The sequence below is a fragment of the Rhipicephalus microplus genome, chromosome 9, assembly GCF_043290135.1.
Source record: "Rhipicephalus microplus isolate Deutch F79 chromosome 9, USDA_Rmic, whole genome shotgun sequence".
NCBI lineage: Eukaryota > Metazoa > Arthropoda > Arachnida > Ixodida > Ixodidae > Rhipicephalus > Rhipicephalus microplus.
The window spans coordinates 133,985,291-134,013,230 of record NC_134708.1 but is presented as its reverse complement, the minus strand read 5'-3'; the positions used below and the strand labels follow the sequence as shown (position 1 = coordinate 134,013,230).

Sequence of the window (27,940 nt, the reverse complement as noted above, 5' to 3'; positions counted from 1 at the left end):
AGAATGCGGAGTGCTCGGAGAGCATCCTTTCGTCCGCGTACTCGTCGAAGCGGGTCGCGTCAGATGGCGGCCGCGGTGCAAGCAGAAGCTACGACAGCGGGAGTTCGCGTGACGCCTTTGCCGTGAACCTGAAAGTGGTGCTTGCAGCGCGTGCCGTCGGTATCGGGCATGAGCAACTTTCACGATTTTGTGCAGTAGTTGGATTGCCAAACCCTATGCACCATAAGACCTTCCATGCTATCGGCAAAAAGATTCACAGTGCGGCAGTGAAGGCTGTCTGTGAAAACATGCAAAGGGCACGCAGCGTCACCAAAGAGGTGGCTGGTAACAGTGACGTGCCAGTCATGTTTGACGGCACATGGCAAAAAAGAGGCCACAAAAGCCACAATGGTGTGGGAACTGTAGTGTCCTTGGACACTGGTTTGTGCCTGGACTATGAAGTGCTTTCCAACTTCTGCCTGGCGTGCAGTTTGCATAACGACATGGGAGGCGATGAAGAAACATGGCAGGCGTTTCATCATCCCGTTTGTGAGAAGAATTGCGACTGTTCTTCGCATGCCATGGAGGCCGAAGCTGCAGTGCGCATTTGGCAGAGGACTGTGGACTATGAGACACCCCTGCGGTTCACCATCTTCCTAAGCGATGGAGACAGCAAGGCCTACAACGGGGTCTGTGATGCCAACGTGTACCCTGACACTCCAATTGAAAAAGAGGAGTGCACCAACCACGTGGCGAAACGTCTGGGCACCGGCCTGCGGAAGCTGCCAACGCCACTTCCACGAGGGGAGAAGCTGAAGGAGACCACCATCCAGAAGCTTCAAACTTACTTTCAGGTGGCCATTGTGAACAATCGGGGAAATGTCCACAAGATGTACACTGCCATATGGGCCTCATGTTTGCACTCGTGCTCAACAGACGGTGCTGGAAGTCACAAGTTCTGTCCTGCAGGCCCAGACTCGTGGTGCAAGCACCGACGTGCTGAGGCGCAGGGCCAGCCTGCACCGTGCCACACCCCCCTCCTGACCAAGGCCCAGGGTTTGGCAGTCCTCCCAATCTACAAGCGTCTCACAGATGCGAAGCTGCTTGCCCGGTGCCTCCACGGCAAGACACAGAACGCGGCCGAGTCCCTGAACAGCAAAATATGGCTGCTGTGTCCAAAGACCCGGTTTGCTTCCCGGACTGCTGTGGAAACAGCCACAGCCATTGCAGTCCTGTGGTTCAACCGGGGCCACGCGAGCTTTGAAAAGGTGCTGGAAGAGCTTGGGGTGCTTCCTTCGGAGGCCCTGGTTACCCTCAGCGACCGCCGAGACAGCATGCGCATGCACAAGATGAATGTGCGTCAGACCGCTGAGGCGAGGGCACACCGTCGCAGTGCAGCCAAGAGGGCCCGGGTGGAAGAGTCCTGCCGCACCAGCCGGGAAGGGAAAACCTACGGTGCTGGAGAGTTTTAGACAACTGATATTCCCTCTGGACATGTGTGTATGTGTTCAGCACAAGTTTCGTGCTACTGCGTTTTTCATTTTTGTAAATACAGACTTTCAAACTTTCAAACGCGTTTTTCTCATTTCGCAATTTTGGCCAATTTGCATTTTTTGCGGGAAGTGTTTCGGGCACTTAGAATGGTCATACGACGACGAAATTTGGCACACACATTGAGGAGAGTGCGTAGGGTGCCGATATCTACTTGAATCAGCACAACCTATCAGCTGTAAATATCTATTAATAAATTTAATGGTGGTCGAGTGGAAAAAAAAGGGTAGTTTGCTACACAGATGTTTTTTTCATAGTTTCAAAGTTGGAGCACAATTTCTAGCTAGATATCGGCACTCTATGGCTAATAGGGAGCAAAAGGAGCCATTGAACAACTCTCTGCATGAACATTTAGTATGCGCGAAAGTTCCCGGAAAACTTATCAAGTTTCACCATTACTTGAAACACAACTCCCCAACTATTGCACTTATGTAAAAACTGATTACAGATTTGGAATCAGGAGGAAAAACTGCATCAGTGGTCCAATTTCTGAAGCTCTAAGTTGAATAACAAAAAAAAAGTGCTTTCGAGGAGCGTCTCCCCTTAATTGAGGTTATTAGAGTGGGACGGCGTCTGCCCGCTTATTGGCTTCTTCGAGAGCCGTGTTTTTGCAAAAAAAAAAAAAAAAACGACTATTTCACCGATGGCTGTCTCGAATTCATGAGCGTGAAGTGGTCGTGGGCGTCCTGACCGATTTCTCTGAGCGTGGTCTTCTTGTACCAGCTGTAGAAATCACAATTTGAGAGTTCCTTGAAATGAAGGCACGTGAATATATGCTGTTGACAGTGCAACGAAGGCAGACAGGATCTGATACAGACTGGTCTGCCATATCGTGTGCAATTGTTAGCTCCGGTGTCCGGGAACTCGCAATACTGGCTGTGTTTAAACGCAACATTTCTTATATATATATAATATATATACGGGTCGCTGGTACTCAAATATTCATTTGAAACATGGAACAAAAAGAGATCGAGAACCGTACAGCACAATATATATAGTTTAGGAACTTACTGAGTATGTTACAAAATCTGAGCAAACGGGAGGCACTCCACGGAAGCCATGTCGTGTTGTGAGGTCAACACATGATACTTGTGGATATGTCTTGTAACTCTCGAGCGTAGCCTTTTCGGTGTTCTTTCTATAACGAATGTCCTTCCATTCTGTTTGTTTGTAGCACCGACCGACTCCTGTACTTGTTCCGCCTGTGCCAGGAGCGTAATCTGTGTATGTGAATGTTTTCACAGTGATGGACTGAAGAAAAAGAAGCTCAGGCAAAATAACCCGCCACCCTGATATTAGTAGTATATTACTAACGGAATGGTGGAAAGTAGAAAAGGGAGTAATTAATGAGTGCCGATTAGTCGAAACGAAACCTTCAAGTTAGCAGCCTTCTAGCCGAGAGTATACTTCCCATGAAGCGGTTCTTAGATGGGCAACTTTCCGGCCGGATCTGGTTGTCTTTTGCCACCCAACAATTCGTGGAAGAAAGTCGGCCGCCCCGACGTCATTTTTCCGGCAAGCGCTGGAAATAACCCTTCTTTACGCGGGGCGAAACACAGATGACGCAGGCAGGCGATGGAATCATTCACATGTGGGGAACACATTAAAAATGAAAAAAGGATCGCCTGCTGCGAAAGCGGCGCACCTTCACCGCGACAGCGTGGGCGTCTCTTGAGGGAAGCAGTGACGTATCGAGGAGCTTGCTTCCCATTTCGTGGTGCTTACAGAGCGGGGCGGTGGTGATAACGATGGCCTCGTTGGAATCCGCCCACTCTCAAGTATCGTCCCAGTGCGGTGCACCGTCGTCTCTTTTTCTGTTTAAGAACGGTAAAATCGCACTGAGAACGAGGACACAGAGGAGGCACGCACACACACGTTGTGCTACTTTCAACGGCTTTATTTTGCGATTTCAAGGCTACCTACAGTGCCAGAAAAAGTTAAAACTTTGCACAAATAACTTTTGGCCCTTTGTAGCTTTGAAATTTCAAAATAAAACCGTTGAAAGTAGCACTGTCTGTGCGTGTGTGTGCGTGCCTCTTTTGTGCCCTCGTTTTCCGTGCGCTCTTACCGTTCTTAATCATGGAGTACCAACGCGCCCAGATGTCCTCCTTGGTCTCTTTTTCTCGCCGTCCACTAATCATCTGCCCCGCAAGTTCACCACTGGCCAGCCGTGTGTGAGTGATACGGATGAGGCACAGCTCTCTGCATCCCGTTATGGAGGCCTGGCTGAGCTGTCAACAGCTCGCTCTATGCAGTTGCAACGCAATCAGCAGCCAAGATTCACTTTCTTTCACTTCTCTTTTTTTTCTTTTTTTAAGTGTGTATTGTTTAAGAATTGCTTCATTTAAAAGACTTTAGGATTGGGCGTGTTGGTACATGATTACGAGTGCAAATCACCCAAAGAGCAGGAGACGGAGCGCTGAACCTCCAACGACTTATTTATTTTATGAAATGCCATCCATCGCTTTGATACAATCACACACTGTCGCACCAGCCACGTGGTAAACACAACCATGCTACAAGGTATTATCACGCCAACACAGCTAAATGAATCTTTTCCCTATCGGTGAGAGCGACACAGCTGATACTTACACAATCATCGTATGAAGAAATAAATATTTTTCCTGCCTCCTCGATGATTTCGCGTATGGTGTGATCTTTGCGTTTTGCGACAATGCTATAATCTGAGCATCTTGGTGCAGTTGTGAGCACAGAGTCACCATTGCTTTGACCGATCAACGTTGTACAAATGTTCTTTCAACATTTCCTACACGTGTGGGTGTAGACCAAGATACTCCCTTTGTAGCATTGTCGCAAAACGTAAACATCACACCATACGCGAAATCATCGAGGAGGCAGGAAAAATATTCTTTCCTTCATACGATGATTGCGTAAGTATCAGCTGTGTCGCTCTCACTGATGATATTTTGTAGCATCGTGGTATTCTCCGCATGGCTGGTGGGACGGTGTGGGACTAAAAAAACAAAGGCTCCCCCCCCCCCACCCCAAAAAATGTAGAAAGGTCATCGTTGTGTAACCTGTCTTCTGTGCACTAGGCTATTTGCACTCGTCTTCTTTTATATTAAACGGTGTGGTCAAGCTCCTTTCGTGAATATGAGCCAGTAGGTATGAACTTAAGGTAACTGGGCGACAATACGAAACACAACCACTTTCAATTGGTGCTATTATGTCGCTTCTGGTATAGGTGGTAATGATACGATCATCATCATCATAATCGGCAGCGGTGTCAGTATTGAAGTTTACGTGAGCAGAAATGGCTTTACATGTGATGCTTCTGGCGGGGTATACGGCGGTATATTTCACTACCATTAACTTCTTCGCTTATGTTTGTTTTCTCCGCTACAATAATGTGCATCGAGCGCTGTAAGTATCTAAATGAATAAATAAACATACTGAATGTAGTGGTGTCCCAAGAGATACATAACCGCGGCGGATCGTGCAAATCGGAGCTCGTCCACTCCGGGCAGCTCACGGTACCCGCATCCTGCCCTCTCGGTTCGAAGAAAGCCGGAAGACTGCACATTCTGCGCCGCGCCTTCTGCTGCGGGAGACGGCGTCGCAGCCCGAGGGCCTTTCGAAGGAAGGGGAACGGGCGGGGGGAGCTGGTGCGAAGTGAGTCGCTCGGCCGCGCACTCGTTTTCCCACGGTCTCGTCTCCTGCTGTCTTTCTTTCACCTCGCTCTTCTCCTGCTTCTTCAATGGTTCCTGTCGCCGTCGTTCATCCCCCCCTCCATTACTCCACTTTCTCCTCTCGCGCCCCTTTGCCTCTTTCGGGTGCGTGCCCGCTGGCTTCCTAACCGCGCATCTCCTCGCCCCACGATCGCTTATTTTTGTTCTGATTATTTCCTTCACCGATTACGGCCCTCCGTCTCTCCATCATGTCATGAAGCACGAGATCACCCCCGCATCCCCCTTACAGAATCAACCCCCCGCCTCCCCCTAACGCTTTCCTTCGTCTTCTATGTATAAGCTCCCCCGCGCTGCTGCCGTGTTAGTTATAAAGGGGAAGGGGGGGGGGGAGTGTTTCGCGTGACCTCCGCGCATTTTCCTTAATCTGCCACCATGCGTTCTGTTTACGCACCCTTCTCTTTGTCATGTTCCTCTTCTCTCTTATTTTGCTGTAATTCTTTTTCCGTGGCGTATCTTCTTTGCCGCATGGTTCCTCCGCCGCTTCTTCCTCGTGATCACGTGCCACCCTGCTGCTCTTTCTTTATTTCCTCTTACAGGCGTGCCCCATACTTCTTCGTTTTGTGTTGTGGTCTTGACGCGTTCTCTAGATGGAGTTTTATACTCGCATCACCCCTCACCGTGAACTCAGTGGCATGACGTCGACCGCTGGCGTGCCCTAAAATAGGTAAATTTGCTAGAGGTGCTACCATCTTTTTTTCCCTTCTTTTCATTTTTGAATGCCGAGCGGAAATGCCCTTTAACCGCGAACAACGGTGTGAGCATGGCGCTCTTTACGTTTCATTAGTTGTGTCCAATAATTCACGTATTAATTGCTCTCTTTCAGAATATAGAGAGGGTAATTTTTTTAGTTTTTGTATGTCGAAGTTGTGCATGTCGACGGGGAAGTTAACTGGGTAGAATGATAAGCGAATACGACAATCTTTTTTTTTTTTTTCAGCGAGACTTCTACGTGAAAGGCGCATTCCATTCTTCTGCACCTCTATTCTAACACATCAGGCGTAATTTCGGTTTACCTTGAAGACTCGCTATGGAACACTTGAACGTTCACTTTGTCGATAGTCGTCGATGACATTTACATCGAAGACGAGCATTGCCTGCTTGTCTGCTTCTACCCTAAACGTGCTATCGGGTTGAAAGGATGTTCGTCGAAGCCATACCTATAATTATTAACAATTATCAGACCATGCTAGGCCTACGATTGCCCCTGTAAAGCAGCCTGAAATTCGCTGTGTGGATCAAAGTTTAGTTTGTTATTCCAGTGAACGTTTTTATGGGTGTGTGTTAGAGTTCTTTTCCGCTGTCCGACGTTTATGCCAGTATCAATTTCTCGTCGTTCTGTCATTTTTAAGTCTCGTGTATATACCACTAGCGCCTGCCACTGCGTGGTGGATATGATCGTCACCATCGTCGTGTCTTCTCTTGTGGCCCTTCAAAGCATCGTTCCTGCTTCCTCCGTGACACGCCTTCTTCCCTCGCCATGAGCCGCGCATACGCATTCTTCTCCTCCCTTCAGCACCCTCTCCGACCATATGCCGCTCGTCCCTCTTGCGGTGTTCCCTTATTTTGCTCGTTGGCACGTATAGTGACGCGCTGATCGTGTCTCGCGCTCGTAGCCTGGGAGCGGCGACGGCGCTTTCACTTCAGTCTCTTCGTCTTCGGAGGCCTTGGTGCACACTGATTGAGTTCGAAAATAGCCATGTCATCCATGTCTACCGTAATAACAGGTTATATCAGATCTCTGCTTTTATTAGCTCGAAGCCTCTTGCCATTCTTTCAGGCGGAAAATCGAAGGTCAAAACCATGTTGTTTTCTTCCTAATCGATGTATAGGCCTGTCCCATGCTTGTAACGGAGGTAGGCGCTGTCGACACACTGAGGAGCTTGTAGCGGCGTCTAGGGCTGGGAAGAGCCCGCGACGTCGCTGCAGGTGCTTTAGTATGTGGACCGCGCCTGTTTACAAGCACGGAACAGGTCTACCGATCAGTAACGTTGAAAATTGGGCGAGTTGGCGATAGTTGATGTTTACTCACGAAACGGTGTCCCTATCGTTCCTTTTGTGCTTGTCTCCGTGCGCTGCTTCATAAGTAAACAAAGTCTATTGGTCCTACACCTCGCCCCCTCCGCCAGCGCCTCACGGTGGTTCTTCGCTGTCTCCAATCTAGGATGCGATTTGGTGACGTCATCATGCGATGTCACGATGACTTGATCGAGTATTTTTGCTTCGTGTCAGTCGTGCTGACGCCGGTGTTCAAATCTGACATCTGGAAAGACAGCAAAATCCCCAAAACCACGATATGATTATGAGAGACGCCGTAGTGGAAAATTCCGGCAATTTTGACAATGTGGTGTCCTTTTTAACGCGCACTGACATCGCGCAGTACACGAGCCATTTCTCATCCACCCGAATGCGGGGATCGAACCCGCGACCGTCTTTCAAAAGGCATGTTTCGCCTTGATGCCCCGACAGTCCATTGCAATGCACCGAGTCTTGCGTTGCCAGGTTTTCGTTGCAACGGACGCATGCCTCGTCCTGCTGCGAATGTATCTTTCTTAGCCTGGGGCACCGGCTTCAAAGACACTGCGTGCATGGGAGTATTATTGCGCAGATTTTCGAACCTCGCTATTTCTTTGTTGCCGTATTCGCAAGCCTGCGAAAGCGAGCGCCACAGCTTACACGCCGCCGCTGCCTGCGGCCGCAGCGCACCGATGCGTGGCGCCCGCCGACGCAGGTGCTGCCGACGCACCTGACTGTGGACAGAAAGAGTGCGTTGACTGCTTCGCGACTTTGTCTTTCTGCTTGGGGCTCGGCTCTTTTGAAGCCCCCGTGTAAGCCCAAGCCTTGTGTAATCACCTGTCGTCGTTTGTACGCGCCCCATTATGTGCTGTCAAGATCTGCTCCGTAGCTTGCGTATACCATCGCAATGTGCGGCGGCTGTGCACTCGATTCGGCCGAAGCTGTGAGAGACTCCGCACCAGACGCACTTAGTGGCGTTAATTGGGCGGGATGCGAGCAGCTGCCCTTTATGAGCCGATGATTCTGTTCTTAGCTACGCCTTCATTCGCATAGTGTACAGTGATCTGTTGACGACAGTAGCGCAGCTGGCAGGGACATCTGTGGCGTTTCGTAGAACGAAAACAAAAAGCATTTTATTTCGTGGTTCGTTTTGTTTTGTTAATCGTCGGTGTTCTCGTCCACTTTAGTAATAATTGTTGAAGTTTCACGTGTCAAAACCACGATATTATTATGAGAGACGCCTTAGTGGGGGGCATATGAAGCAGCCTATAGGTTCATTGACGTGCACCTAAATGTAAACGCGCTCCGAGCCTCCACTGAAATGCGACCGCGATGGGATCCCGTGAGCTTCGTGTCAGCAGTCAAGCGCTACCAGCATGAGACCTTGCGGCGTGTCAGCGGTCCGTCGCGCAGTAACCGCGAGTGTGCTGCTTCTCTGCTGGTGTAAAACATTAGCAGCAGTGTCATAGTGCATATTATGCCCCTCTCAAAGCTTTTTGTTGTTGTTGTTTGCTTGGCGGCAAGAACGTTCTTCAAACAAGCCTTGAAGTTGGTGGCCCCCGCGTCCTTTCTCTGTCCCGCCACCTTGTGAAAGGAGCCGATCTCGAAGAGTACGGCCATGGCACCGTAATCATCATTATCAATCCGGTATTCTGGAAGCGCCTTCGTTAATACTGGACGCGTTGAAACTGTTCAATGGGAGCTTCAGTCAAGATATCGACATGCATGCAAGCACTTTGGGTCCTTTAACGAAAGAGCGACGACACGGCTTAATTGGGGCGCCCGCGCTAGCCGTGAATAGAGCCGATACTCAAGCAGACGCACGAGTTCGAGACTCCTCAACTAGAGTGTTCTAAAGTTGCCCGTTGCACGTCCGACGTAGCCTATAGGCCACAGCTACGATCGGCCTTTCATGTCGCCAGGGCAGCACTCGAGTCTTTGCTGAAGCGAAAGGCTAATTGCCTGGCAGCAGCGATGGCGAAATGAGAAAGAATCCCTCGGGTTTCGTGTCCCGGACAGCTCCACCGGAAGTCCGCTAATGGAGTAATTTTGAAGCCCTTGGACGCGGCACACGCAGTCCCGTCAAGGTAACCCCTCAGAACGACGCCCTCCCTTCTCCGGCCTATCTTCTCTTCTGCCGCGTGCGTCGGCATTGTGAAGCCCCTTATTACACCACCGTCACGGTCGTTGGGCCATCTCGTGATAGCGGTATGTGTGGGTGGTTTTCTCTTCCACGGCACAAAGCGTTTCGTTCGGATCGTCGGGGTTGGTAAGAAAGTGGTCCTCTCGCTCTCGTAACCCAGTGATACCATTTTTTAGAGGGTTGGGGCCTTTAGCAAGTTGCTTAAATGCAGTATGGTATTACCGTACTGCCCCTCCTTTCCCGGTTGCAGACCTCTCGCCGCTGAAGGCACCCCAACACAACAAAAGCAAAAGATTTTTTTCAAAAGTTCCTGTGGCGCTGTTACGCGTCATTCTTGCCCGTCAGCGTGCGCATCCTTGACGACGCACCTGTCGTGCGGGTTACGCACTGTCACTGGCACGGGGAGTGGCTAAATCATAGCGAGCGGCAAAGGAAAAACGCTACCGTACTGTGCCTTACCTCATTTGCGTACCGTATTTCCGTAGCTTGCTAAAATTCTTGAACAAATCGTAGGCGATGGGCGCGCAACGCTGCCTGTTTCTTCTGTGGGGGTGATCCCTGACGCAGTTGTACTTCTTTGTCTCCGATGAATTTCCACAACACTGTGTAGCTTTGAGACGCGTGATATCACAATATTCAGTGTTGCTTCCCTCATACCAATCATTGAGATAGCGTCAAAAACACGACCACATAAAAGAAAGGTCGCATTCATAGGATGGCTGCTCACTTGGATTTTTTAAAGAGTGGCAATATCGATTTAAGGTGTTGTTTTCTAACGGGCAGGTTGATTACACAATTCCGACACTTCCAGCTACGGCATTCGCGAGGGAAAGAAATGACGCGATTGTTAGCCCTGCGTTTTCATGGCAAGCGCATTTGAGATTTCGGCTCGGCTTTTTCTCCTTGTTTGCAGCTGTGTTCAAGAAATAAAAAGGCCGAATGCCGGCGGCCGTCCGGCGTGTATGTCTCGCAGTCGTGCGGGGCTAAGTGAAATTTTATTGTGGAAATCTCCGTCGTCTGCTACGCATCACCGGGGCTGTCTCGAGCTGGTGCGTGCACGCATGGCTTTCGAGAGGCCCGTCTGCGAGGGGCTGCGGCCACACCCTGGCGAGGAAACCGGCCTGCTTTTCCCTCCTCCTTTCTCTTGAGGCGCCCCGGCGGTTGAGTATGTACCACACTCGACGATGTTGTGTGCCTTAGCGCTCGTCGCTTCCGCTGCAGCTCGTCGTGAGGGGGGCGTTCTTATGCAAGCCTCTGCTGCCGTGGGGTTCGGCGTAAGCGACGATGACCTTGGAGCGACCTCTCCTGCCTTGGGGGGCCCCCTGTCGATACGCGCGTTTCTCGCACTGCCGTCGTCGTCGAGGCAAGGTCGCTCTCGCTTGTCTCGCGCCGCTGGCCGGAGGACGTTGACTCCCTTTGACGACGAGGATGGAGCGTGGGCGCTTGCATCGGGGCCGCGCCCCAGAGGCGAGCCGGAAGAGGAGGCGGAGAAGGCGTTGTTTAAGCCAGAAACGAGACGCGTAGACGGTCAGGGCCGCGCCGAGAAATACTCTGAGGGAACGGGGAGGTACGGGCGCAGTAGCTAACTTCGGAAACTGGGAGTCGATGTGAAGGCGTGTAAATACTATAGCATCACGCCAAATGTTATGAGGATGACGAAGTTTCGTTGACGGTGAATCGGCAACAAATTGTTACGTTGCTTCAGTGGGTCCCTTCGCGGAAGGCGAGGCGCCTGTGGGGCGAAAAGGGGTGCTCCGGGGAGACAAGCGGTGGCGGAGCAGACAGTCGAAAAGAAAGAGCGGCCGAGTAAGGACGTATGGACAGCCGCTCAGATGTTTTCCTTCTCATGTTCGGAAGTGCCTTCCTTAGTGCCTGCAAAGAGTCGAAATAAATCCACTGCACTCTTATCGAACTGTCCTTTCCCTTATCGACATCTTATAAAAAGGATTAACTACACGGGGTTCTCATAACCACCTCATCCAGGCGCGCAGCCACAAATTTCTTTCGGGAGGGAAAGGACGCCTACTTGATTTTTGGAAGGGGCGCCCCCTTGAAATAGTAATTTTTCGCTTTCTATGCCGTGGCGAAAAAAAAAATTTGGAAAGGGGGGGGGGAGGCATGGGCCCAATGTGCCACACATTAACTACCGTCCTGACCTCAACTGCCCCCTTTATTGTTGCGGCCCTGGGAACGGTGCCCCACGAATTTCTGGCTCAGTCGCATTTAGAAGGTGCCGAGGATTGTGGTCCACGTTCTCCTCACGAGTGAAGTTCAGGCATCACGACGGGCAGCCGCCAGATGTTGACGTCGCCACCGATGCTCCATGCTCTGAACACGTTTACTCGGCCCTCAAGCTGTCTCAAACTCACCCCAGCCGCACATTCAGTTCAGCAAGGGGGTTGGGACTAGCGAGAAGCTCGCGGGGCGGGGGAGAGGGGTGTAGACGGCATATATGTATATTCAGCCCACGTTGCCGTGTGAAATGCGGCCTTTCCCATATCTCCGTAAGGACCGGATTGACGTCAGGATTGCAGCAACATATTGCTGCCGACCTCGGGGATGTCTTAAAGTCTGGCTGCCGATTCTGAAACACGGTGCGTTTTATTCGTGGTCAAATTTCCATACTGGTGACTGCGCCGGGTGGCGCCCGAAAAGGATAGCAGTCATGACTGCGTTGCTTACGAACTTAATAAGGTGGCATTGGGGGCTTTTTGGTACGTCTTTATGCTTGTGCTGTAGGGTAAAGAGAAAAACCAGAGACGGCACAGAGTAGTGCGCTAACAACTACTTTATTTCAATTGTGAACAACCTTATGCTATACGAGAAAAAAGGTAAGAGGGCAGAGGAATTCAGTGATCGAAAACGGAATACGAAAAAGAAAACATACCCGGATACGTTTGCGCATTACTTTGTGCCGCCTTTTCTTTTTTTGCGGTTGTTGTTTTCCCCCTTAAACTGCAGGGCACCACAAGCATGATTACGAATTTAATTAAGGGGAAAAAGTTTAAGAAATCGGCGACGTAGAGCAGTCTCATGTGAGCCGGGCAGCTTGCGAAAGGCGTTTGAGTTACCTGCTTTGTATGAAGGCACAGCTAAAGTGGCTTCACCTAACCTAACCCTAGCTAATGGCTTATAATGCGGCGTTTATGGAACCATTAAATGAACAGCTTTGAGAACAAGTAGCATTGGTTCATTTGGTGGAAGCTATGCGCTTATGCTGACTTGTTCTCGAACGTTTCGTATCATGGAGGCGGCTTCATCTTTTTTTTTCTGTTGATTGCCTTCTTTTTCGACCACAGTGTTTCGTCCAGTAATACGAGGTAGTTTGTGGTTCGGTCCAGTATTGGTTCCACTGTGCAGTTCAAGGCCCTTCATCCCGTCGAGTTGGAACTAAAGCCGGAGGTGTGAGCCATGGATGCGATGCATCGCTAAGTCTTTGCTTCCGAGAGGAGACGATTCCGGGAACACCTGATTTTCAAGCTCGTGTTACAATTCCCGGTCTCTCGCGAAACCCTTTTTTTTTTTCCCAAGTCTGTGCGGGCGTGTCGACTTTCAGTGTGCGAGTTGCTGCCGTTTCCTGGTTGCATCGTAGCGCTGCCGTGCTGCCTTTTTTTCCGATTCGTATAATACTCGAAACATTGCTTCTGGGCGTGTTCGTGCGTGCATGCATATCGGTGTGTGGTTGCTGGGGCTGCTGTTTGCATGCGCGGTATCTGTGAACGGGGCCGGGTTATGCGAGCGCTTTCGCACCACACCGAAGTTACGCCAGCTGCCTCCACGGATTCTGCGTGCGCATGTAAACGCATGTGCGCTTCATGAATGTTGCATGTATGCGGCCTCGTGCATGTCGTAACCGAACTGCTTCCTGCAGCTTTCTCACGGTTTTCATCGACTCGCCTCTCAGACGGGGTGTGAAATTATGCGCCTTGGTAAAATGCGCTCCACTTTTCTTCTTTTTTTCCTCCTTGAGTCTTGGCGTGTTCCTCCGCCGTTCACTCGCCCCAAGGATGAATGGATATATATGGCTGTACCCTTTAGATCGGGCGGTGGCTAGCGCCACCAAACCGTAATACTTAGTGTGCCAAAAACTAGATTTATCTTTCTTGCCCTTTAGATAGTGAGGTTGAGGACTGGTACTTTGCAGTGAATGGCTTAATTTTCACTCGTGCCTTGATTTTAGCCCCCAATTAGATAACCTCCTTCTAGTTAATTCCACCAGCTTAAAATCTATTTTGCCCTCTCTGTTCCTAAACCCCAGTGCCAACACATGTGATACAAGCGCCGCCATGCGACGTGTGTCCGCACGGCTATCGACGGAGATGTGCTGTAGGAAAAGAAAGTCGTATTTCTTCAAAACTGGTGTGCTGCCAGTTTTAGGCGTGATTCCTTCAGACTAGCTATATACTCTTTAAAAAAAAATGTAGTACTTACTAAGTTGGTTTACTAAGTACTTGCCACATATGTTACTAACTGGTTAGTAAGTAAAGTGAGTAACAGGGAGGCTAGTAACCGTTACTACCTCCACCGTTACTTACGCAGGTACAGTATTTGTTACTAATGCAGGTAGTAACGGTTGCTAGCAAAACAAATATTGTACTGTACGCGATCATTTTGCCTCACAAATCACCTGTTTTACAACGGTCGTATTCGCGAGCCTCAACATTTCGATATATCACTGAGTAATTGCGCACATAATCTCGTGAAGGAGCACAGCACACCTATTCAAGTCCACGCGAGAAGTACAGATCCTAGGCGGTTCCAGGAGTATTTATAGCCTCAACTTTAGGGAATGCAGCTGGTGCCAGTGGGTGGCTATGCTGTATGATTTAAGTTAGGTGCCTTTATTTGTAAAAGATGCAATTTTTAGATGAGTGAGGTAACTTAATGTAGGACTATTAATCAAGCATATTAAGAAAAGCAATTAGTTATGTCTATTTTGCATAATACCGCCTCAACACGGCCTGATATACAAAACATGAGATTGGGTAATAAGCTTACATATATTGCGTCCATGAACTTGAATGCATCCCCGTGCTACTAAAAAGGTTGTTAGACGCTCATAGTACTAACCTCCAAAGTTTGTTTATCAAGTTCATTGAATACGTGCATTATGAAAAGTTTTTAACAGTGCGCAAAGCGTAGTAACTGTTGCAGCCTTCAAGCGTTTGCTAACCTGGGTAGTAAAAGGTTAGTAATGGCCCAGGAAGGTTAGTAAAAGCTGCTGTTACTAACATTTTGCTCGTGGTTGCAAGCTTTTTACAAACTTTTTTGTTACTGTGCATATGTTTTGAAAAAAAGAAGTTTACTCGAAAGGAAGAAAGAAAGAGAGTGCGCTTGTTCCCGAAGATTACTTGAGCTCTCTTGGACTCACCCAAGAAATATATATATATATATATATATATATATATATATATATATATATATATATATATATATATATATATATATATATATATATATATATATATATATATATATATATATGTGACGTATGAAGGTAGCAATGTTGGTAGAAGCAGAGAAGGAAGAAGTGGAGAACAGAATAAACATGGGGTATAAGCCAGGCCACGTCGCCCATTCATCATAGCGTCACATGGCACGTTTGTAACGTCAAGAGCCGTCGCACGGTCCATGATCGCCTCCGGCGTCAGGGATGGAGCCATCGTGAACTTATCGAGCCTCGCGGGCGTCGTTGGACTTGCCGGCATGGCGGCGTACAATGCATCCAAGGGGGCTGTCGCGGCTTTGACCAAGGCGGTGGCTCAAGATCTGGCACCGCACGGCATCCGCTGCAACGTAGTGGTGCCGTCGTTGATCGAGACACCGATGATCGGCGTGCTGCCACAAGAGGTTCAGAGAACGCTAGTGGCACTCACGCCTCTGCGCAGAGCGGGTAAGCCGGAGGAAGTGGCCGAGGTCATCCTGTTCCTCTGCTCCCCGAACAGTTCCTACGTGAGCGGAGCTTCACTTGATGTTACCGGCGGAATCGTGCCATGAAGGACTTTTTTTGGATACCCAGTCACGACGGCAAGTCCTTCTATCGAAACCTCAGGAAACACCGAACAAGACAAGAAGTCACCAGTTCCACCACGCAAGGATTCAGACACCATCCCATTAGTTTACGACAACGAGCACACACGCAGCAAAGACAGCGACGCCGAAGACCGATCTACTGCAACGCTTTCAAACAGCGTCCACTCCTCGCAATAATGCCAGCTATTTCATCAGTCTCCACCTCCAAAGCATTCTTGTGTTATCCAGGACGCAACCATCAGACTCGCCCGCCAGATCTCTCATTGATATCACCGGACTGCCACACTCTCCCCTCACGTCTTAGCGACGAAGAAGACAACACGTGCATTTTAAATTTTGTGAGACCACCTTGTTATTTTGACATTGGTGACTTCCAAGCCACTCCTTGTTTACTTTTTCTTGTTTGTAAGCTGTAACTCATGCCTTCTTTCGGGGGGAGGGGGAATCATGTGACGTATGAAGGTAGCAATGTTGGTAGAAGCAGAGAAGGAAGAAGTGGAGAACAGAATAAACATGGGGTATGAGCCAGGCCACGTCGCCCATTCTTCATAGCGTCACATATATATATATATTTCGTTTAGGACTCACTCGTATTGACGGCTCTGTCGGGTGGCTTGACTGAGTTTGGCGGAAACGTCCTCATGCGCGGCCCCACCACTTGACAGCCACGCAAACGCGCGTGGCGGCTTCGAAAGTGCTCGATTGTGCTCGCATAGGCGCAGCCAATATCTCCCATCATCTGCATGGAGCAGCTGCTTTCGTAAGTCGCTCGTAATTGGATTCGGCCCCACTTGTCCTGCGCTCGTTACGTCACGGTGCGGGACCACGAAGAGTTCTCGCGTTGCTGTGTCGCACTATTTTTTCTTTGTCTCTCTCCTGTCTCGCGTTGTGCGATTTCCGGCCGCCAGTGCAGCGGGTTTCGCTGGGAGATCAAGTGGGTGATTGCGTGCGAAATAAAGTGTCTCGCGCCCATACCCGCGGCCGACGCTTGCTCGCGCAGAGTTCGCGTTGTCGAACTCCGCGTCTTGTCGTAAGCCGGAGCTCGGCTTCGCGTCCACACGTAAGATGGATCGTCAAGCCTCTCGAATTCATGTTCAAGTCTACCGCGGGGCATCAGTGGCTAAGCTGCTCAGCTGATTATTCGAAGGTTCGATCCCGGTCGTGGAGATCAAACTTTGGTGGAGGCCAAATGGTCGTGTATTGTGCCATTTCAGTGTGTGTTTAAAGAACCCTAGGCGGTCGATATTTCTGGAGCTTTGTACTTGCGGCGTCTCTCATAAAAATGTCGCGGGTTTGTAAATAAAACCCCACATATTACTAATCTGTGTTCAGCGGGGGAGCTCTGACATTTAGTTAGATGTGTATGTTTCTCGGCTCATTATTATTATTATTATTATTATTATTCAACATTTTCTATTACGGGCCTTCATAAAGGCAGGGGGCAGGTAGGTAGTCGTACGTAATGTGCAAGACACGTTATATAACTTAGGTAGAGATACCACCAGTACAGAAACAAAAAACAGAACCTTTACACCCCACATATCGATCCAATCAATCTATCATGAAGAAACAGAACCAATTAAAACACATTAGGCGATCACCAGAACAACACTGAAATGAGCGGTGAATATGTAGACTCGCACACCACATTCGCGCTACTATGATATTACGAAAACTTGTACAAAATTCCCGCGCTGTTGCAACAATATACGTGGCAAAACTTGGTGCATCAAGTGTTGCGCGCCGATAAGAAGAAACCCGCAGAGCTGCGTTGATTGGTCCCGGCCTGTTTTGAAAGGCGTTGGGAACAAGAAAGAAAGAAACGATACAGGAAATAACAGAAAACAGAGCGCGCGCTGTGTCCTTTTATCTGAGACCCGTGTGTTTTTCACGCGTGGGTGGCGTAGGCGTGTTTATGTGCGTATGGCGTACGGGGGCGCCTTCATCATGTATACCGTGGCGGTCCTCGGGTTCTTGCAGTGACGGAGAGAGTCACGCCCTGCAGTTGTGGCCTTGGACTCGTTTCTGGCTATACTACCACATTCTCACCCGACTTTTATTTCTTTCTGTTGTGCCTTTTGGAGGACGCGCGATGTTGGCCGTTCGGGCATTTATCTTTCCATGCGTTTGTTTTATTATTGTTTAGCCGACTTTGATTGATTTTTTCTTGTGCGCCGGTTGCACGCCCCGTCGTGCCAGTGGAGTGGCGCGCGCGTGAATGACGTGCCGAGTGGGCGTTGCGGCTCAACGGGCAAAATAAAAAAACGACAAAGAAAGCGTCGTGTGAACCGTTACGTAGCGTGTACAAAGAAAAAAAAACAATAATAAAATCTGGGCGTATGCTCCGGTTGTCTCACTATATAAGCGAATGCCGCATGGTTTGCGGGTTTGTCCTCCACACGCTTCGCCGGTGTAGCAGAAGTTGCGCCTTAACATGTTACTTTGAATCAGTGTGCGTGTTTGTTTGTTTTTGTCACACGTTCTTTGGTACTCTAATATTTCAACTACATTGCGCTTCCTTATATGGTAGTACACAATTGATCAAAAGAGCGTAAGTGTGTGCCGAGTCGTGCACCTCAGGACTTCCAGTCAAGTTTCGCATTCTTCCATCCTGACTCCTGAAAATATAGAAGTTGACGGTGACATGGAGGTTTCAAAGGGCGGACCGCTGCCTTACAACGATATGGATTTAGGCAGTCTATGGACCATTTAAGCATTTTTAGACTGTCTGTAGACTGTTCATTTTGGACTTTTGTAAGGCCTAGTTTGCATCAACATCTCTTCGACATGCGTGCTTTTTTTTACTTTTTTTTTAGGTTACGCGTGTATAGCCTTCAAAACGACATGCCGACGCTGGCATCACCCGTAGTTGAAGGAGTTGGCGGAAATAATAAAGAAATTCGGAGAACCACAGTTTGGTTATGGCGTCAACCGCACATGTATACTTCACGTCCGGTGTACATGTCACGAGAACACGGATGTGCTCTCCAATCGTGGCTGCTCCGACCACGGTTCCAACGAACAGCTTGGAAGTTGGACTCGGCATACCAGCTCTAGCGAGCACCACAAGTCCATTTGAGCAGGCTCGGCGCTGTCGGAAGTGTTTGAGGCACAGCTGTCGGCAGCATCGCGTTGTGGGAGCAATCAAATGAATGGTGCATGTGCACCCGCTGTCACCGAAGCCGTGCAAAGTTTTTCTGGCGGGCTCATTTCCGTTTTCGGCGCAGAACGAGACCCGCTCACTCGCTCAGCCGCTTTCAGGTGTGCGAACGCTCTGCCACTCTCTTTTTCATATTAGGTGGTTTAGTCTAACTATAATTACTATATTCCCCGTAATTCTCGCAATCCCAAAAGTATTGTATCGTTTTTGTCTCTTCGTTGTCTGGGAGTTTCGCCAATTTATTGTCTCCCCCATGGTGTTCACGGTATCTTGTTGCGATGTCGTTGCCCGTCAAAGAACCGGTCGAAACTCCAGTGGTCGGCGTGTCTCGTAATGATATCGTAATTTGGGTATACATGAAAATCCCGATATCATCATCGTCATAAGAGGCAACTTCCTCAGTGGCCATGTGAATCAGCTTTCGCATCGAATGTGTACAGCTGCTATATAGCGCGGCAGTCGGATCAGTTCATGGACAATGGATATTTCTGTTTAATCACGAATAATTTTTTCTTCTTTTATTCTACATTGGTCATTGGGACAGGACGCCTATAGATGTATGGGTCTGCCTTCAATCAAGTCAGCTGGTGAGCGGCTGCGCTCGTCTGTTCCTGTCCCGGTCTAGTTGCGCTATCCGCGATGGTTTCTATGTCCGAACACCAACTAGCTCAACAGTCAACTCTTTAAACAATTAATGAGCTTCAGTCGAAGTCAACGCTTGTATTCTTCAGATGTAATGCAATTTATATTGGCCACCTGTAATTTGCAATGTGACTCAGTTACTTCGCGGGAGTGACGCCGCCGTCTGGTGGCGCTGCATCTCTCCCGGCTTGGTCAGCGGGGGGCTTGTCTCCGTGGCCCCGAGCCTCGTCGCCTCGATCGATGTCTTTCGCCTCTCCTCCTCTGTCTCGCTCCTCCCTTCCTTGCGTAACCGCTGCGAGCCGAATCCCCTCCCGGCTGTCCGCGCACGGTGACGCGCGGTTCCCACACGACGGCACATGCTCCGCTGGTACCGCTATTTGCCGACGACAGCGCTCAAATCGCCATGCTCTACTTTTTCTCTCTCGTTCTCTTTCGCCTCCCCGAGCAGCGCTGCTCCCATATTGAGGAAATCAAACACGCCGTCTTTTTTTTTTTTTTTCCCGCTTTCTTCGAGATGAAAGAGCATCCTCCCGAGCTTTTCCCATCTTGCAGGTCTCTTATTGCCGGGGCGCATGAAAACACAGCGTCGCGGCTGTCTTGATATGCAGAGAAGCCTGTACACGCGGCGGATTTAAAAGGCAACACCCTCTTCTGTCCCTTCGGGCTGTAATCGGTTTTCGGGGCTAGAGATAAAAAAAGAAGAAGGGTTACTTGTGTGTGTTTGGTGTACCTGCGAGTGTCTTGCGAGATCTCTTCATTTCTTTTATACCGCGTGTCATGTACGCGTTGAAAGTTTGCGCGCTCATATTGAGAAATAAAAGGTTCGATGCGGCGCTGCGATTTGTCTTATCCCGTGTCCCACTCGCTTCGTCAAACGAAGCAGGTCGCAGTGGCGGTGACGCGCAGGGAAGGAGAGGCCGCGGGGTCCCCTGCATTCGCTCGAGACGACTATAGATGTACAGGCCTGTTCCATGTTTGTAAGCACGCAGGGGTAGGCGTCGTCGGCGTACTCAAGCGCTAGTAGTGACGTGGCGGTGCGCGGGAGGCTCCCAAGACGCGCTCGGAGACAGTTTTGCAGCTGCTGTGCCAGTTGTCACGTGGTGAGCTTTGGGCTGGGCTCGGATCCTACGCGCTGCCAAGTCGACGATGCTGGACCTTGTTTACAAGCATGGAATAGAGCGCTTTCATAATTGTGAAGTAATCTTCCCTGGTTTGTGGCTTGAACAACCAACGGGGGCAAAAATGTTCCGAAAGTGGGGTCAGTTCATGATTAACTCTGTCATGTACTCTGTCTTAACACAAAAAAATGTAACATAAACTACGCGTGCCTTTCGTCACCTGCAGAGCTGGCAAAACGTCTGCGTTGCCTTTGTTACATTTTGTTGTGTTGAGCCAGAGTGCATCTTTTAACTATTGGCGGCTTGTCACTTACTGCAAAGAGCCTGCTCAAGCGTGGTTTACTTACGCCATGACGGGGAAAATGTAGAGGCTCTCTTAATATAAACACTTGTAGTAGCCATTCAACTAAGACCGCCTCTCCACTTGAAACAGGATAGGTGCCGGCGTTACTTGGGCAAACACGCAGTGCAGAAAAGCGAACTTGCGAAATGTGAAATGGGTCCATAGGTCTATCGACTCTACCTCTCCGGACGCTTTCTGAACCTCACGTGGTTTTGCGTTGCCTTCGGGATCGGGACATCTTTGACTAAGCTACGATGCCATTTAGGAATGTCATCGTGTGACGTTACGTCACTGTAACTTCATTGTGACGCAGTGCGGGGACGGCATGTAGTGATGATGAATTCTTGCATGACTCGTCCCCGACGCCCGCCAGACGCCGACAGTCAAATTCCGTGCTTGATGTGGCACCAACTAACTTTTGGCTGAACGTGTTCGTTCACTAAATGCCGCCTCTTCACGCGCAAGGGGGCTGAGGGGACATTTTGTCAACTGTTCATGGGTGGGTTTGGATACCGCCGTATTAGGCTGTTAACCATTGCCTTTTTTATATAAATTGAAAAAGAAAACATATTCCGTATTTCTTTCGCTACAATGGCTGTGTAGACTGCTTCGACACTTTTTTTTTTTTTGCCCTACCGAGAGGAAAGATGTGAGCACTGCAATCGAAAGAGGGCTTACTTGGCAGCGCTCCATATCGTAAGAGAAAGCAATGTCGTGCTAAAATTGGTAAGACATTAGTGAAGGGCTCCGGAAATTTCGACCACGTGGTTTTCATTAACCTGCACCAAAATTTAGGCCCACGGGCCTCAGTACGCCTCTATCGAAAATGAGGCTCCCGTGGCCGGGCTTGCGTCCAGCGACCTTCGGATCAGCAGCCGAGCACCGTAAACACTAGACCACCGTGATGGGCAAGTGGCCGTCCTTCATGATGTAGAATATATATATATATATATATATATATATATATATATATATATATATAGGCAGGCATGGTGGTTGAGTGGCCGTAGCGTTGCATATAGTCCAGTAGATCCTCCGTGAGCGGTCACAACGTGGTTTATTTCGACGTTTCGGCCTAGTCAGGCAGCGGCATTGCTTGCAGCCACAAAGAAGAAGCACGAAGGAACGGATCGTACAGACGTATGATATTTGAGAGGGACAGACGTCTGTCACGTCTCCGTGGGAAAACGCTCGGAAGCGTGTGATGCAGTGAAATCCTGATGGAGGCCAGACTCTAGGCCGAAACGTAGAAATAAACCGCGTTGTGACCGCTCACGGAGGATCTACAGAACTATATATATATATATATATATATATATATATATATATATATATATATATATATATATATATATATATATATATATGTGTGTGTGTGTGTGTGTGTGTGTGTGTGTGTGTGTGTGTGTGTGTGTGTGTGGGTGTGTTGCTCAATTACGCTCAAGTTCGTCTTCGCCGTACCGCACTCGCTGAATGCTTAGTTCGCGCCGTCTCGGAAACTTCTTGGCCGCGATATCCGTCGACCGGTCTCCTCGCGTGAATAGCGGGCGTGTTTTGACCGAGCCGTCGCATAGCCACGTTAGAGAGAGCTGTTTAGTTTTTGTCTGGCTCTCTGGTCGCCCTCACTTGTCGCTGCGTACGCCTCTTGACCTTTGGCAGCACTGCTAGACGAGTACTGTTTGCAGCCACGTTTTCGAGTTGCCCGTGAAAGGGAATTTTCCACGGCGCACAGAACGAGGCGTGCTACGTACGCGCCGCTGTGCTGTGACCGTCCGTACCTGTCGGAGGGGAAAAAAAGGAAATGAACGAAAACAGAGAAACGTGCGTGCACTGAGAATGGCCATAGAAGCTGGTTGCAGCTTCTGCGCTCCTTCGCGCCACTGTGGTCCTGTAGTTACGGTGATCGACTGGTCACCCGAAGGTCTCGGGCTCGAATACCGGTCGCATTTACAATAGGAATGCACCCGTGTACGGTGTGCAATGGCAGTTGACGTTCAACAACACCGGATGGTCGGGATTTCTGTTGCCGTTCACTCCGCGCTTGTTGGGACCCCAGATATCGCTTCATTATCAACAGGCTTGGGGCTAATGTAGAGAACGCCTTGGTGATCCTTCCACACGCTTCCGTAACTTCGCCATTTCGATATGACTTAATGCAATGCGCCATAGGTTTGGACAGCTTGCTTTCCTACATATATAGCTTAATATCTTGTCGTTTAATAAATTTTAAATTTGGGTGTAAAGGCATTGGAAGTTAACGCTAGCAGGCTCTGGAGAAATGCACCACCGGAAGCGTTTCAACGATGGCGACGTCACAATACCGTACGCAGGCGTATAGATATTTTGCTCTTTTTTTTGCACGAATTTAGAAGGATAAGTGAAGAATTTGTGCCTTCTCCTATTTGCCAATAATAGCCAAATCTCCTTTGCTCAAATGAGTTAAGGTAAAAAAAAGTTTTCGTAGCACAAGTTTGGACGGCTGAGCGTTGCCATTTTAGTGCCCATTGAGCGCCTTTTCTATTTTGTCAATGCAAGCCAGATACGCCCGATCCAGCCGTTCGCCACCCTCTGCTCTTGCCCACTGCCTAACCTTTGCGTGTGTTTTGTGGCCATGAGTATGAGAGCCCCTCACGCAGTGCCTCACGGCGGGCATAATATACGTCCGTCGGGCGGCGTCTTTCATTCCTCGTGATCGCAGTGTTGACGGTCACACTGGCTCTGTGAATGATATGGCGTTTTAAAATAGCGTGTCGCCGTTCGTGGTGCTATGCGGGCAACCAATGGGGAAGCGTCACGGTGACGCCACAGCATAACTACCGATGCGAGGTGGCAGTGACATTGCTTCCAGCCACAAAGAAGAAGCACGAAGGAACGGGTCGTACAGACGTATGATACTTGAGAGGGACAGACGTCTGTCACGTCTCCGTTGGAAAACGCTCGGAAGCATGATGTGTTATGCAAAAGCAGCCGTGTCCCTCGTGTGGCGGCGCATCACGATCACTCTCTAACCAAGGCGATCCGACAGCTCCCGTTGATTAGCGCGTGTTTGCGCTCGCAATGAATGAAATAGACGCGTTTGCCCACTGGAGTGACCCGTACCGTGATCTGCTGCAGATGGCGCGAAACAACAAAGCACTGACGAAACAGCTGTGGGCAGCGAAAATAGACGACACAAATTCTCGTCGGGGCTACACGGTAAAAAAAAAAAGTCCCCACAGATAAAAGAGAAAAAATGGCCGTGAAATTCCATCAGCCGTGGCTGCTCTTCCTGTTATTCATCGCTCGTGCGCACTGAAATGCGCTGATCTGTTATCGCGTTCGTTTCCGGTCTTGTTTCTGCGGCAGCTCCTTCTCGAGCTACGCATATCTGCCGACGTGTAACCGACACAGGTGCTTCAAGAATACCAACGCACGAACTTTATTCAACGTGCGCGTACTCCATGAAAAAATAACTTGAGTGTCGCTTTTCTCTCTTCGGAAATGCAGGCCCAGCCACGGGCCTATAGTGGTTGTGGTGCTCGATCGCTTACTAGAATCCCCGCCGCGTTTTCGATGGGAGCGGAAACGCTCGAGGTCTGGGTACCTCGATCTAGGTACACATGGTCTAGGTACAACGTGGTCGAAATTTCGGCCGCCCCATCGTGCCATTGGGACGTGAAACGTCACCAGTTACTACTATTTTCCTCGCGTGTGCGTCGAACAAGTTTTGTAAGCAGCACTCGTCGGCTGAAGCGAGATCTCCGTGGCTTCGTCGTGGTTCATGCATCTTCGCGTCTGTCCTCCGCATCGCGCTCGCTGTACAAGCCTTACACCTCAGTTCCTGTGCGCGGAGATAAAGACAATGGTGCCGAGGATTATTACATACGCTCTCTTAGACGCATCAGGTGCAACGCCGTGGAATCCGCGCAAGAAGTTCGCTCGGCAAAGCGTGGAGAAACAGGCTTACGTAAACAGCGGACGCTCCCGTAGGGCTCTGCGGCCGAGTGTCTGCGCAGCTTTCAGCGCCACGAGCGGCTGGTCAGACCGATAATGCGTAAATACACAAAACAAGAATGTTTTCGTTCTTTCTGATGCTGGGATTCGAACCGTACCCTCGTGGCCCTAAAGCGAGTGTCTTTACCACTATAGGCTACGCATGCAACCATGCTTCCACGAAGGCATTACATGTACAGAGGGGTCCACTGTTGAACACCGGAGCGCGTCTCGTCTGCTCTGCGCCACCGCCGTCAGAGCAGACCGCCGCATGTAGTCGTGTCAACGCATAGAGCGACTTTGCGTGGTGGCCCAGAGGAACTACGTGTGCGAACGGACAATCGAAATCTCACTATGGCGTTTTCTGTGAGCGCGTACATAATCGGCGTACGTTTGCGAAGAGTATACCATCGACATCCCTGCGCTTAGTTTGCTCGTCAATTGTTTTCCTCTGCACAGTAGGCCATAACACTGCAATGCACGCGTGGTAGGAAAACCGAAAAAAAAAAAATAACACGAAGTCGCCACAAGCCCGAATTTGTGTATGTGATAGCAGCAACTTGGACTGCTACACGAAGTATAAGACTAGCAACCAACCCTTTTAGATTCCGGTTTAGCGTAACTTTGCAGACAACGCTGAGAGGCATTGCGCTGTGTGCTCCCGTACGCTATTTGATGCTGTGGTGCTCAAGTCTATACTGGTGACAGTGTTCGATTTCGCCGCGTTGTCGGGGTCTGCAGCGACGGCTGCACTCTGAGTAAACCGATTATATTAACGACCATTATATGTTTATGAGGGATGCCGTAGTGGAGGGTTCCGGAAATTTTCACCACCTGGGGTTTAGCCTGTTACACAGCAGCTCTCCTAGCTAATCAGAGCCCAAAATAAGACGAGTTCCATGGTGCCCGGAATGTCGTTCCAGCTGTTTTATAAGTGTACTACCACCGCAAAGACACCACAGCAGTGTCGTCCCCTTTCCCATCCTTGTGTCGTCGCGCTGTTAGTTTACACCTATTGTATGCTTGCAAACCGGAGTAGGCGCCATCGATATATACTGGGGTGCTTGTAGGGACGTCGCTACGTGAACGCTCCGACCAGCCCAAAGCACGCCACCACCCACTATGATCACACATCAACTGGCAGAGCTATGGGCTGGGCGGAGCCCACGCGACGTCGCTACAAGCGCCTCAATATGTCGACGGCACCTACCCTGTTTACAAACATGCGATAGGTCCATACTGTCGTGAATTTCCAACAGGCCGAAGCCGCCCTTCATCTTACAAGAGCAAGCTTTATGATTGGATTCGTCACGGCAAATACCACGGCACTGTCGGTGTTTTCGCAGATGACAGTCGCGCACTCCTACGGGCAGTATTACCTCCGCTCGGTTTTATCTTGTATTTTGCATGGCCTTACTTGTAAAGAATCCGTTTATCGTAGTTTGTCTGTGCGCCTGTGCATCCAACAGGTGGCGCTGATGCATCCACATTTGCGCGTAAACACACTGCCGTGACATCGATTGTGAACACTATTGTAAACGTGCCGCTTTTAACAACCATCTAACCTTATCCGTAGTGACATTGATCGCCTTTCTGTATGAATAGCTTGAAGTGGCTTTCTAGTGGCCGCAATCTTGGGGCACTGAGCTTGTCGATAAGCTTTAACGACTGGGCTTTTCGGGTGCCTGTGATCTAGCAGCTCCGGCTATGCGGGTTCGCACTTAACTGCGCCCTTGTAACGTATCGCTGTGTCCAGATTTTAGTGCCTCGCCCGCGACACCTGATGGCTAGCAAAGAGCGTCAACAAAAACGTGCTGCTGCCCACGTAAGAGTGCTACGAAAGCCTTTATTCGTAATGTTATTCCCAGAGCTACTTTCAAGAGCCAGCTCGTGTGACCTGGTTACCCGTCCGTAGGTTTGGCGCTTTCCCTCATCCGGGTTTTGTATGCAGTCTGCCAGTGCTACCTGCCTGTATGCAGGATTCTTTAAAACTTCACAACCCCCCCTCCCCAGGAGAATAGCCGCACAGCTCTAAACCTCGTTCCAGACCGTCTTTCTTCACCTTTTATGATATGTACTCATACGCCCTCCTCAATTAGCGCTTGACAACACTCTCCCACCCCGTCTAAAGGTCGAAAATCTGGATAAACTGCTGCCCGGATGCCACGACTCCCTTTGTCCATGCCTTCGTCAAGGACGACGTGGAGTCGCCATAGGGCGACACATCCGGCGAGATTTCCCCCATCGCGCTGTTTCCTCATCACCTACGCCCACATCCCGCTTTTCTGCGGCGTAATTGGACGAGCTCGTCTGTTGGGGATAATTAGGGGGCGTGCGCGTGGGAAGACGATGATGCACGGGGATGTTTACCCTTCGAAACTGCCGGAGCGTTGACAATTTGCTTGAGCTAATCAACGTTTCGTGCATCTCTCACGCAGTCGCGTGTCGAGGGAAAGAGGATGAATACAGCAGAGGCAGGAAAGTTAACTAGACCATGTCTTGTGCGCTACCTTACGCGTGGGGAGGCGGGATAAGAGGGTAAGATATAAAGAAAAAAAACGATCAGGGCACACATTGAACACAACACACAGTCCAGCGTATCAGAGATATTGGGGTTATTTCTTTCTGTTACTTCGTTTTCTTTAATTCAGTGCCTGTAATTATACATTACAGTATTGCGTACTTACGCAATGGTCTCACTGCTTTTCATCACGGCTTTCTTCCTTTTCTTCGGACGTATCATGTGTATCTGTACTGCAGAAAACACCGTGCTATCAAAAAAGAGAAAAAGAAACAGGAGGATGATCTTAATTTCATGTCTGGTGGTCCCATGCATGTCGCCCATTTCCCGCTTGCCCTTCCAAGCGACTGTGTACTTTGTTCTGCCGAGCACCAGGCCAGAAGTACGCTTGTACCTATTTAGCCAGTAGGTGCCTGGTGGTAGCAATGCTCGGCCTCCCACAGCAGCGGTGGATGCTCAACTAATTCACCAAGGCTCTGGTGGACGCCCACAGAGGCCTCCGCAGAACCTTATGGGCCTACCTCTTGAGATGAGCACCCAGAAACAACCGAGTGCCAAGTTGGTGTTCTCCTCTACCCATCGGGAAAATCCGGTGGGTCGACACTGGAAATCGAACACGTTATCTCCCGCATTGGAAGCGGACGCTCTAAGCTACCGCGGCGATTTCAATGCCACCACTATCTCTGTAAAAAAAATGTCGTGTACGAGTCCTATGGGGTGAATATCCCCGTGTATTCGTGGGTGACATGCTCGCG

General features: G+C 49.6%; 1 protein-coding gene and 1 pseudogene across 1 annotated transcript in view; both read left to right on the top strand.

The window, feature by feature from the left end:
* Positions 1-27,940, top strand: part of Mkp3 (Mitogen-activated protein kinase phosphatase 3) — an 82,057-nt gene that overhangs the window by 43,159 nt on the left and 10,958 nt on the right. The window lies entirely within an intron of this gene.
* LOC142771462 ((3R)-3-hydroxyacyl-CoA dehydrogenase pseudogene) lies at positions 14,996-15,436 on the top strand (annotated as a pseudogene).